Raw genomic sequence first — 13942 nt, forward strand, 5'->3', positions numbered from 1 at the left:
TAGGGTGAGGAGCTCATTTAATGCTCAGGCAATTTCAAAGTATCCTAGGCTTTCTCCCTCTGCCGTGTCCTCCCTTCACTGTCCTGGAAGCACCACTGCAGTCACTGAGCTGGCAGGAGGGGTGCAAGCAGCCCCAGGCAGGACCATTGCAGGCTCCCACTGCTGCATACAAAGTTCAATAGCTTTTCATGAGTAAACACTCCTCCATTCATTGTTTGCTTTTGGTTAGTATTCACAACACTTAGAATGGTTGTTTTGTTATTTTTGTCCAGTTTAATATCCATTTGGGGGGATATTTTTGTTGACCTCTTCACTTTGACCTCTTCAAAACTTAAAATCCATCCCCCAGTTTTATCTACTTTTATAAAGTATATTAGTAGAGCTATTATAGTTAGGAAAAAGTCAAAGTGAAAAAGTTACAATGGAGAAAAGAAAAGAATGATGTAAGAATGTTGCAGTGCATTTATCTGGTATCTCATAATTCTCTCTTTAACTTCACTCTATATAATTTTTCTTTATACAGAGGGAACACTCCCAGATACTTCTTTCCTTCTGAGTGCCATGAGTCCAAGAACAGATAGGAGCTCCTTACATTCCATCAGCATCAATCAATCCTAACCTCCCTCAGCCGTGAAAAAGAAATCACCAGGAATTTGTGACAAAATAATCTTTATTATACTTTCTGCTCCAATCTCATTTGAATTCTGATTGCAGAGCTGAAGGTACAGTGTCTTTTCCTTCAGATTTAACCCTAATTTACACAATTGTGTCGAGAGGCTTACAAGCAAATCATCTCCAAGTGTTTAGAAGACGTATCAGGCTGAGCATTCTAAGATGCACTTTTCCCTTTCTCTCTTTTCCCCCGTCCTCTTTCAGCCAATGATAGGTGTTCAATTTGCTGAACCACAGGGAGAAGGGTACCAAGCGGGACCACAGACACACACACAGAGTGAATGACGTTTCACAAATGAAGTGGGCTCATTAAACAGCATCTCTACAACATGCACCTTCTATGGTCATCTGATTTTCTGATGAAAGGGAGGTCACTGAAATTGGCCTGATCCATCTTTCAACTCCTTGTCAGAATCCATCTGGGGGACCCAATTTTCTGGTTCAGCAGGAACCGTATGTGCAACTCCGACACTGTGGTGGCCCTGGACAAAGTACAGCCATGATGGACTTGTGGGTGGTTATAATGGCGTCAGTTAAAGCCAACAGAGGCAGCTGGGCTGCTCGCAAGAAATGGCAGCTCAGCCAAGTTCTGGCCAGTGGATCTCACTTGTTTTTTTTTTTTTTTAATCTTTTTATTTTATATTGAAGTATAACCAATTAACAATGTTGTGATAGTTTCAGGTGCATAGCAAAGTGACTCAGCCGTACATATATTCAATACATGTATCCATTCTCCCCCAAACTCCCCTCCCATCCAGGCTGTTGTATAACCTTGAGCAGAGTTCCCTGTGCTATTGCTTTTAATTGACAGTGACTATATGGAGATCTCACGTAGGTGCCCTGTAAGCAAGGGGAAGTTTGTGCCGACTGCTGAGGTTTGTACGATCTGAACTGTGCTGGCATTTGCTCCTGGGAGAAATCGTAGACCTGAATGCATGTTCTAATGAAATTAACATCGGTCCTTCCTTCCTTCTTTCTTTCCTTTCTTCCGCCCTCCCTTCCTTCCTTCCATCATTTGCTTTTCATTATGAACAATTTAGCTTTTGAAGATCTCAGTTGCAGATTGTCTTTTGTAAGTATGTTATTATTGCAATTGGGTGACATTTGTATTCCTTTGTTGAGAAAAATTGAGGAAAAAGCAGCTCCTTTCTGCTATACAAATTTTTGTCTGTAGCATAGTGCATTAAAAATATAAAGAGAAGAAAAAGAAAAGAACCATGGCAAGCAGCGCTAGGGATTTGTCTAACCCACAAGAACTGGAACAAGTGTTTGCCAATTACTTAAATGTAAGTTTCAGCTATATAAAATATTGAGCAATGGAAAAAAAAGAGCCTTTATCTCAAACAGCTTTTATTTCATTCTTTATTTTTTTACCCACATTTAAGAAGTCTTTTTTTTTAACTTGTAGGAAAACCATTGATTTTAGCATGTTTAATAAAGAAAACAGCCTGAGAACGATGCATTCATGAAGGTTTAGCTGATTAAGCAGGACAGAGAAATCACAGTTGGTGGGGAAAGAAAGGACTTAATGGATAAACTACTCATGCATGTGTGAGAGCATTTTACGTAAAGTCAGGGATGCAGGTACTGTGTATAAACTACAAGACAACAGGAAATGCATTTTGAGTGTGCGTGGATTTAAATAGGTAAACTTTATTTCCTGTGGCACGCAGTAGGGCTCAAGGCACTTTACAAATTGTACCTTGTTAATCTTTGCAAAACTGCAGGGAGACAGGGAGTTGGTAAATACCATTGTCTCTCTTTCGGACAGTGGGAGGACCACAAGTGGGGAGAGATTAAAAGATTTGCCCAAGGTCACACAGCAAGTTAATTAGAGAGTTTGAAAGAAAATGTGTGTCCCAGTCCAGTTTTCTTTCTATTAGACCCTGCTGCTCTGTCTCTACCCCTGGGTGTCTCAGCCTTTAACTGTGTTCCCAGCACTTGCTACTAATCAGTGACTTTGGGAGACTTTTCTTTCCAGGGGGCTTAGAGATTGCATTGGCATGGGAAGCAGTTAGGGTTCTTATTACTTCTGAAGCCACCTGGCCTCCAAACAGGTGCACAGAGAGTTATTTGGAAGACGGATGGAAATACCTCAGTCTGCAATGCTTTTCAGCGGTGCCAGTGGAGCAAATGCTTCTGTCCAAAAGAGGGGCGTTGCTGACAGTGGACAGGAGCTGAAGATCAGCAGTCACTGGGTTTGCAGAGAGTGTCTAGATCGTTGATTATCTCTGGGTATCCTGGGGACCAAAGGAGCATTTATTCATTACTCTGCTTTCAGCATATTTCTCAGTGGGTACCAGAGCCCTTTCGATTGAAGCTAAGATGTAAGTAAAGGCAGTGATGCAGGCACAGCGCCTGACTTTTAGTCCTCGCAAACCACCTCCTCGTTTGAGTTTCTGTGAATGGCACCTTCACAGAAATTGTCTCACAGTCACCCAGACTTGAAACCACAGCGAGCATCCTGGGTGCTTTCTCCTGCTTCCTTTCCACGTGCAGTGATGAAGGCTTATAAATCCTGCGTCTATGATGTTTTCCGTGGCGTTTTCCCTGATCTCTTCTGTGGCACCACCATAGACCAGGCTGTCCTGCCTCGTGTCCGGCTGCTCGGGCCCTGCTCACCCCAGCACGTCCTGCTCGGCCCCGACAGACCGTGTGGAGGCACACAACCCACTCAGAAACTGTGCACGCCTCCCTCCGGTGACGACTCTACGGCAACACATCTAGAACTGAACACGTGCAAGCCCGCACTCCTGGTTTACCACCCAGAGAGCAGAATACCATCTTCTGTCCATTGTTAGAAATATTTACCCACAGACCTACAGAGAGGGAAACCTTTGTATCCCCGGTGTTCTAGCAGTTGATGGGAGCTTGTATCGTATAGCTTCCATTTTCTTGTCTAGATTCGTGCTCCACCAACTTTTCCTTTTCTCTGTGTCCCGAGAGTGTGACCCATATATTCTGCATCATCCTACTCTCTTGCCGTCTGATTTCCAGTTAGGTTCAAGCAGTAGGAGCTCCTAGGTGAGTGAAGTAGAATAACTTATTCCCCTGGTTCTATTTCTGCTGGTTTGTTGCCTCTCCCATCAGGCTGCCCTCTCATATAGCCACCTTCTCTGGATCCTTCACACTTGGAGATAATCGTTGCTTCCTTCTGTTGCTTGCCCTGAGAAACTGCATTACTTCTTATTAATTTGACTAACCCTTGCATTTACCTGTGAAATTGTCCCTGTATTAAACTCTTCTCAAATTACTCTGCCTGAATGTGTCATGGGTTGCCCAGTGGGAACTTGAGAACTCTAAATATTTCTTGAACTAAATAAATAGTTCCCTTTTACTGCACAGTTGTCACATTACATTCTAAGAAACATATGGCCAATTCTCAACGTCACTTGAAAACATGTGACCCATTATAAGAAGGGTAACCAGCATGTAGAAAAGTCTCAGAATTAAGTCTTGCAAAGAATGCTTATAAAAACTGGAAATATCTATTTTGCAACAAAGAAGACTAAGGAAGGGAATGCTGACTTCAACTATTTGAAGGAATGTCATGCAGGAGTGGGATTCAGCTGCATGGCTTTGGAGTGTAGAAGTGAGATGAATGAGTGAAAGCTATAAGGAATAAAAGCTGGCTCAATGTTGGGGTTGTTTCCAATCATCTAGAGTTGGCTGAAAATGGACTTCCAGTCTAGTCCATCAGGGAACTCTTTGTTTGTGAAGATAATCAAGCAGAGGTTGAAGAACTTGATGTTGAGGTGTTAATGGGTGCAGGAGTTTGTGATGAATTTCAGTTCATGGGTTAAATGAAAGTAGTTGCTCCTATTAAAAATAAAATGTTTTGCAGTCATGGAACTTAGGTATTTAACTACAGATACCAGGGACAACTTGTTATCTATCTATCTCATCTGTTATCTATCATCCATCCATATCAATCAATCTATCTATCTATCTATTATCTATCTGTATCCATCTATCTATTATCTATCAATTATCTCTATCTATTATCTACCTATCAATTTATCTATCTATATCTATCAATTATCTATCTATCAATTTATCATCTATCAATTATCTCTCTCTCTCTCTATGTGTCTATCTATCTATCATTTATGTATCTATCTCTCTTATCTTCTATCTCTCTTTCAATTATCTGTCTATTAATCAAGTCGCATCTCTGTTTGGGACCCTACCATGGTTTCACATCTCACTCTGAGTGAAACCTAAAGCCCTTCTCATGGGCTGTGAGGCCCTATAAGATGTGCCCCCAGTTCCCACCTTGACTTCACTGACACCATCCTTCTTACCCATCAACTCTGACCACACTAGTCTCCTTGATCCTCAAACATGCCAAGCACAGAGGACCCCAGACTCTTTCCTCTACCTGCAACCCTCTTTCCTAGGAATTCTTTAGGGCCACCCTAGTGTCATCATATCTGAGGGGGCTTTTCCAGACAAGAAGGGAAGGAAGTAAAAGACAGATGCAAGAGTATATATAGCTTTTTCATGGAACTTTCCCAGAGTTGCACTTCTGCTTGCATCTCAGCTTTGTGTAAGAGCAGCATGTAAATGTCATCTTATAGTTGGGCAGATTACACGCCAAATGCCACTGGGGTTCTTTGGAATGGACAAGAGAGGTTGTGAACAAGCAGCCAGCATTCTCTGCCACAGGTGTGTTCAGGTCAATGCATCCCCATACGTGGCTTGAAAAATATTTCCAATCTGTGTATAAATGTTCATTTAGTTCTTGTTAGCAAGTCTTATTTTCCGGGAGATTCTCAAACTTGTTCATGACACGAAATGTGCTATGACACAGTGCCTTAGAGTTATATGTACTGCTCACCAAAGTATTCTGGATCTGATTTGCTGTAAAGTCCTCCTGGCAGAGGGAGGTAATGCATCCATGAAGTTGTTTCCATCCATTAACTCATACGTAGGTTCTGTTATCAAGAGGACTGCACTAATACTGGAGCACATATTAGAGACATGAATACATACACAGAACAGTGCACAAAGAGCCGGAGGGAGTGAGGTAAGGTGGATGCTCTCATGGGTGGGTTTGTGGTCTCCCAGTCTTCCCTTTTATTGGCCTTGCTGCTCCCAGGCCACCGCAGGCTTGGCTGTGGTTGTAACGACAGCTTTTGGTGTATGGAATTTCATCGCCCGTATCATGCAGGCTCCTGGCATCCAGCAGGATTGCACTGAGAGGTCACGAATGGGCCTGAGGTCTTCAAATCTATGAAAAGTCCACAGAAAAAGGGGAAATGTATAGCATTTTATGATGGTTGGAGAAATTAAATGTTAAGTGCCCAGGACGGTACTGCCTATTAGACCTTAATGAACGTCAATTTCTCTCCTGGTTTTTGTTTTGCATATTCTGCCTTCCTGATAACTTTCCTCTTTTGCTCCGGATTTTGCATTTTTTCATCAGGAGCTAAATTCTTTCATCTTTAATCAGTAGGTTTTGAGGGGTACGCAGATATAACGTGTTTCAACCAATTCTATATTTTATAGAAAAAAGCCAGTATATTTACTAGCTTCATTTAAAACTATGAATGCTGTAGGGTCACTTTTCTTATTAATAATTATCTTCCTTTTCTGTTTTTTTTTAAATACTGCTCATTTTCAAGGATAAGTAGCATGAAGAAGCTTGAGCCGTGCTAAATAATACAGCAGTCCATTGGATAACAACAATGACAATCCTGTTGTTAATTTTTTTGTAGGGTGCTTTGGGCCTGTAAAATGCTGTCTTTTTCCTTTTCTTAATCATTTTTCATGTATTCCCAAGAGATAAAAATGGTTGATTTTATATTTCCTTCCACTGAGGAGAAATGAAAAAATCAGAGTGTTTATGGACCGGCCCCAGGTCACATGACTAATTTGTCACAGAGTATTAGAGAAGCACATTTTATTGCTAACAAATATTTTTTCCTTATGAAAAAAGAAACGGCAGTGTTCTCAGCATGGAACTTGATATATAAGATGTGCTCAGTAATTAAATTTTTCCCCCTCAGTGGATAGTAGTTTTTACTATTTATTCATGACTAGCATGAGTTTGGGTTTGGTCTTTTTTTTTTTGGCAATTCTTTATATTCAATCTGGAAAGAAAATCTCACAATCCTTATTAATAATATGGTGTTCTCAATCCTGGCTGAATATTAGAAACACCTGAGGAGTTTAAAAAACCATCTGGTTGGCCAAGGGTTCTGGGCATCGGTAAATTTTAAATGCTTTGTGGATAATTCTCACGAGCAGCTAGAGGTGAGAATCCTCGGATGAAATAATAACTGAAATGCAACGTTTAAGTAGGTTTCTCTCACTCGAATATCCTCTAATTCAGAAAGTCCACTTAAGGTCTCTCTTTGTACTTCTAGGATGGCACGTGAGGGGTGTGTGTGTGTGTGTGTGTGTGTGTGTGTGTGTGTGTGTGTGTGTGTGTGTGTGTTTCCCCAGTAAAGAAGACGTTTCCAAGTGCAAGCTTGTGCTGTATTTGTCACAGTTAAGAACATGGTCTTTATTTGGCATTTTGAGTTTGCTTCTCCACCTACTGTGGATAAATTACTCTAATTCCTCAGTCAATGCCTTCATTTGGTGGATAGTAATACTTATTTCTCAAGATTGATCTGAGCATGAAAAGACATTTATTATGGGTTGAATTGTGTCTGCCATAAAAGGTTGAAGTCATAACCACCAGTACCTCAAAAAGTGACCTTATTTGGAGACAGGGTCTTTAAAGAGGTAATCAAGTTAAAATGAGAATCATTAGGATGGGCCCTGAATCCAATGATTGGTGCCCTTATAAAAAGAAGAAATTTGGAAACAGAGACAGACTTGCACAGAGAGAAGACAATGTGAACACACAGGGAGAAGACTACCATCTATAAGCCAAGGAGATGGGCCTGAAAGACCTTCCCTTATAGTCCTCAGAAAGAACCAAACCTGAGACACCTTGATCTGGACTTCCAGCCTTCAGAACTGGGAGAGAATAAATTTCTGTTGTTTAAGCCACCCAGACTGTGGAACTTTGTTATGGCAGCCCTAGCCCACTAATACGACATTATATAATGCTTAACACTGCCCAGTGAATTATATAAACTCAGTAAAAAAAAAAGCTACAGTGAAGGAGATTAAAAAAACAGAAAATATTACCAATGCTGTTAAAAACAAATAATAGATTAGTTAAGAAAGTCATGATTTATGAGACTTCATAAAAAAAGATACACAATAAATTAACATTTTACTGTATTTTAAATCATGTTAAAATATAATACATTAGCCAATTCCTTGATGTAGAGCCAAAGCAAACTTTCTTGAGTATGGATCTGATAATTGACCATTTTGACTCTTTCCTCCTTTTAACTACATTCATATGCATTGTCTCTAATGTTCAGTGACTTTCTTTTAAAGTGGAATGAGACATTACAGAGTTTGGGGGAGAAATCTGTTTTTTCTTTGGATCTCTCAATTTATAGAGATTTATTTTTTCACTTTCTTTTTCAAATTGAGACTTCACAAAACATTCACTAAATCCTTCGTATACATCACTCTTTGTGGGCCTAGTTCTTTGGTTTGGGTCCTACTTTTATCAATTACATGATTAAAATGAAAAATACAACCACACAAGAGGTTGAGAAATAAACAACTGATTTCCAATAGACTGGAGTTGTCTTGGGGGGAGTTGGTGAAGGAAGCGTGGGGAGGGTTGGAGAGCGGGGAACCAGTGGGTAGGTCAGCGGGAGGTGAGTGGGAACACTCCTTTGTTCTTACTGGGTTGTCAGGGTAAACTGGATTATTTAGGTATTTAACTAGTAGTGCTATTGATTTAGCCACTGCATTTATTTCTGGCATTAACTCTTCTCTTTATGTGGCTATTTTATCTGTTGGGTTTTCAAAAACCACTTCCCTTGTGAATGTGAATGTGTTCTCTAGAAATGCATCACATATGTGAATGTTCATTATATCTGATTTCAGTTCATGCTGGAGTTTTGCTTTTACTTTGTCTTTTTGTGCAGAAACCACTGTTATTCCCCATTAACTTTCATGATTTTCAGTGGATTTGAAACTGAGAACTGTCTCTCTTCTGTCATTTGTTGTGTGTATAAATTATGCTGTCCAGATGCTTTCAGTTATGCTAACCTTTCTTCTGAAGAGTTTAGCCAACCCATGTATTAATTATGTGTGTATACACATATGCATATATACGTGTGTGTATGCATGTGTGAGTATGCACATTAAAATTAGAAACAGTATTGCAAAGATATCTGACACATAATAGACATTAGATAAATCATTTATTTGTTGTTGAAATTAGTGTCTCATTGGTTGAGGCAAAAAGTTACAGCTATCTTAGCTACAATTCATTTACAACATTTAAAAATATCCTGCTTTTCATTTCTCTCTCTATATTTTAAAGTTATTATTTTAATTCCCTCTAAAATAAATATATATGAAACAAAAATTTGGTGAGAATGTCATTAAAAATATATTATATATCATTTAATTTGGAAAAATGCACATAATTGTACATAAGCCATTCTACTGAGAGACATGCTGTAGCTTTCAACCTTCATGTCTTATGTTGAATATACTAATTAGATTACGAAGTTTTATAGGAGGTCACACACTTCTTATTAAGGCTATTTTTGTATACTCATGTTTGCATATTTGTGTATGTGTACGTATATGTACATATATGAACACATATACAGGCATATATGTATATATATGCTTGTTACTTTATAAGTATATATGCATATATATAATTTTATTCTAATATACATATATGTGTATACAGCTCTCTCTTTATACAAATATATTCCCATAAACATACATGTGTGTACATATATGTATGTATTAATAAATAGCACAAATGATGTAATTCCAATAGTACTTTCCATCGGGTTATACCTGTAATAAAGAAAAAAATGTGTGCTTGCCTTGTAAATGACTGTTTTACCAAATTTTACGCTTATCTAGTTTTCAGTTTTAGCTACTCTTTGTTTTTTGGAGCTAAAGCCTGTAAGTTACATATTTTTTCTCACATTCTAATATTTATTTCCCCTATTCTTACCACATTAAGAAGTATATCCACATAAGTTAGGGAAGTATGGAGTCCTGGAAAGAATGTTTACCTTGGAGAATGTGATTAATCATGTGTGCCAACAAGGTTTGAATACAACTTTGGTTTACATTTAGATTTGAATTTATATTAAGATTACAGAATGAAACAACCACAACTTAAGCTTCATGTAAATTCTCACTTTAGGAATCGTACCAAATGCTATAGTTACTGCTATTTTATCCATTTGAGTTTACCCCCTTTATGGTTTAGCTTATATTAATATTTTACAGTATTATCTTCTACTTTTTAAATAGCTTATTAATATAATTCTACATAATTAGTGTTCCATATTAAATAAAGTGATTTATAAATTTGATCGATGTATATATTTTTAAACAATTTTTCTATTTTGTATTTAATTCTATTTGAAATGCTCAATATCTTTCCTCACATTGTTTGAAAAATGACTTTTATAAACCCAAGGCTACCCTTAGAAATTTGATTTCTTTTTCTTTTTATAATTTTATTTTGCAATTAAGTTAATCTTCAGTGGCACTTGAGTTCAAAATCTAATTATATAATTAAACATCTGTATTGCTAAGTGATTCATAATGGCATAAGAAGTGTATCCTTTCAATGTAATTGATTCTATATTAAGAGTCAAGTTTTTGGGCAATGACATAAGTAAGAAGGAGATGTTCTTGACTTATACTCTCTTAATTTTGACTAGATTTCTAACAAGTAAAGAGCTATTGCAGAAATTTCTTAATTTAGTTTTCTACCATAATCTTATAAATTCTAAGAATAATAAACTTTATTTTCTTATTCAAACATTATGGTGATGTTAGCCATAAAGCATGTAGAAAGGAAAAGATAAATCATTGCATGGGTACAAGCATGGGAGAACCTAGGGCTGGGAGAGTGAGATGTTTTGTGTGTACTCTTTTAATTTGATATTTAAAGAAAAACACCTGTTTTCCATGAACTTCTTTCTATAGCAATAATTTGTCTGTAACACCATTGTGTGGCATATGGTTTTTAAATATCATCTGTTGGATTTCAGAAAATTCATCTTTTTTTTTTTTTTCGCTAAAAGGGATAGTAGAGATGATTTTTGGCTCCAAACTGCCACCCAAATCAGCCTTTTGTGATTTGATACAACAGTGCTTCCTTGACATCTTTCAGGAAATGAATTAAACCCATTTACATTTATTTATACACTCGTTGTGGTTGTTTTAGTTCTCTCATATGGTTTTATGTTGAATATGCACTAAATATATTTTTATTCGCATAATTGGCCACTATAGGTTCCTCTGGTGGCTTTCTTCCATCCCTTTTCTCTCCCTTTTTTCCCCTATGCCTTTGCCATTCAGATAGGCTTGCATTTTAAAAAAATGGTTATCTTTATAATAATACCTTTATGTAAAACTCTAGGTCCCTCTTATTTGTCTATTTTCTATTTGTTTCCTACTGTGAACAATAGTGAAATTATCTATTAATCCCTTCTCTCTCTTTCCTACCATCTAACATGCTTTAACATTTCTCTCTTCCCTAACATCTAATTTAACATCAGTCTTCTGTCACCCTGTTAATTTCTGTAGCACCTCTGTGAACTGTTACTTTTTATATATTCTCACTCTTTCAGCGTTTGATGGTTGCACTGTATCTATCTTGTCAGAGGTTAGACCCCTTCCATACTATACCATGTAACGCATGATCACAATGTAATCTTTGTACAAGTATTTGCAAAGTCGCCACTGACTACCAGTCCTTATGCTTTCTACATCCTTTCCCTCTGTTGTGTAAAGCTCGTTCTCTAGTAGATTACAGTTGAGAAGTTTATGGCAATATTTATTTTCTGAGTTTCTGTATGTTGACGATAGTTTATTATCTCCTTTATATGTAAGGTCCGTTTGACTCATATTTTCTTTCCTTGGATATAACTTATCTTCTCCACTGTCTTCTGTCATTGTCATTAAGTGATAAGTGATTCTGTCTTCTGTCATTAAGTGATTCAATCAAAAGTCTGATTACAATTTTTGTTTTTCCGTTTATAAATGACTTGGTCCTTTGCTCTGAGGCCCTGAGAATTTCTTCTTCATTAAGCACAGTAGTTTTACTGAAATATCTCTCTGTGATATCCCTTATGGTTTGATTTTCCCAGGTACTGGGGTGCCCTTCTAACATGTAGTTTTGTCTTTTAAAAAACCACAAAACTTTAGAAACACTTTACTGTGTTTCTTCTGTTGCATTTCTTTGCTTTTTCATTGACTTATTACAAGCATGTTGTGTCTTCTTTGCTTCTTTTCTATTGGTCTCACTTTCTGTCAACTTAAAAAAAACCTTTACTTAAGAACATAATTTTTTCTGCTATCTTCCAAAGTTTAATGCATATCAATTGTTTTTATTTAATTTTATGCTACGTCTGTTTTGGCCTTTGTTTTTGAAAAAAAAAACCTCTTCATTTTAAATTCTTTCCTTCGCACTTCTACCTTTCTTCTCAAATCTTCCATTTCTCTAATCATCTCATTTTTGTTTTTTCCTAAATATTAGTTATGCCATTTTTATAGCTCCTATTTAAAAAAAAAACTCGTTTAGTTCACTTAGAAACATTAGGTTAGTATTTTTCTCTGTTCTGTGGGCATGCCTTTATAAGTGTATTATCATTATAGGGATTATTTTTTCTATTCTTTTTTCTGTATTTATAATTAAGTTATTGGAAGTGAGTTTTACTGTCCTTTTAGGAAGGAGATGTAGTTGAAGATACCTTGTATAGCTTCACAGTGCTGGAGGCCCTCTTTTTTTTTGTGAAGTGATAAAAAATATGGTGACCACTTGGTTTGCTTCCACCTTTTGGCTGCTGTGAGCAAGGGTGTACAAATATCTCTTCCAGGCCCTGTTGTCAATTCTTTTGGTTCTAAACCTGAAATGGAATTGCTGGATCATATGATTCAATTGAATAGGTAAACAAAATGTGGTATATACATACAAAGGAATATTATTCAGCCTTAAAAAGGAAGGAAACTCTGACACATGTAACAACATGGGTGGACCATGAGGACATTATGTTCAGTGAAATAAGCCAGTTACAAGAGGACAAATACAGTATGATGCCATTCTTATGAAGTGTTTAAAGTAGTCCAATTCATAGAGACAGAAAGTAGAAGGTGGTTGCTAGAGGCTGAGAGGAGGTGGAAATTAGGGAGTTATTATTTAATGGGTGCAGAGGTTCAGTTTAGAAGGATGAAAAGTTCTGTGAATGGATGATGGTGATGGTTGTATAACAATGTGAATATGCTTAATGCTACTGAACTTTATGCTAAAAATGGTAAATTGTATGTATATTTTACTACAACTTAAAAGAATAAATTAAAAAATATGATAGTGTCCATTCTGAGATCTGCCCCCTCTGATTTCAACTCTCTTCTACCTCTGCTTTCTCTTTCCTTTGTCTGTACTGTCCTTGTCCTGATCAGCTGGGACTCTACTCCCACTGGTATCTTCACAGAGGAGGGTCATGTCCCATGGATTGGAGTCTTCGAAGCCCAGTCCTCATCCCTCTGCCATCCTTGTCTGGCCGCTGATTTTCCCATGAGCACCTGACAGCAGCTTAGGTCAGCATCCATCCCCTACTTCTTCCTGCAGCTTATGACTGCTTAGCTGATGCAGCCGTGGTGATTGGCCCCATCTGCTGCTATTTAGGGTTTCCTAGGGGTGCCTTGGAAATTTTAATTTTTAATTTTTTAATTTATATACCTAATTTTAGTGTAAATTTTGTGGATTTGGGGTTTTATTTTCCTGGTATTTGTCTGCTTTTATGTGGTAATTTGGGGGGATTCAGAGCTTTGCTACCACCACCACCTACTTAGAGTCTTTAATTAAACTTTTGATTTTTTTCCTTTTCTTCTTTTGTTTCATTTCTTTTCTTCCATTCTATTATTTTCTTAGAAAAAAGCCCCAACGCTTAAAAATCAGAGAAACAAATCCTAACATAATCAATTGATAAAATGGATTTTTTTCCAAGTGTTCATTATAGGGTCTGTCCTAAACGTGTCAAATTTCTAACACTTTCTATATTCTAGAATAAAAACATTTGATGCTTTAAGACGATGGTCTTCAATGATCTCATATAAATGAATTTTTAAATTAGATTTGCTCAGGAAAGCTGATCAATGCATATCTTTCCCTCATTAACATGAGTTAAAGCAACAT

The sequence above is a fragment of the Grampus griseus genome (genome assembly GCF_964374135.1).
Source record: "Grampus griseus genome assembly, chromosome: 15".
NCBI classification, from domain to species: Eukaryota; Metazoa; Chordata; class Mammalia; order Artiodactyla; family Delphinidae; genus Grampus; species Grampus griseus.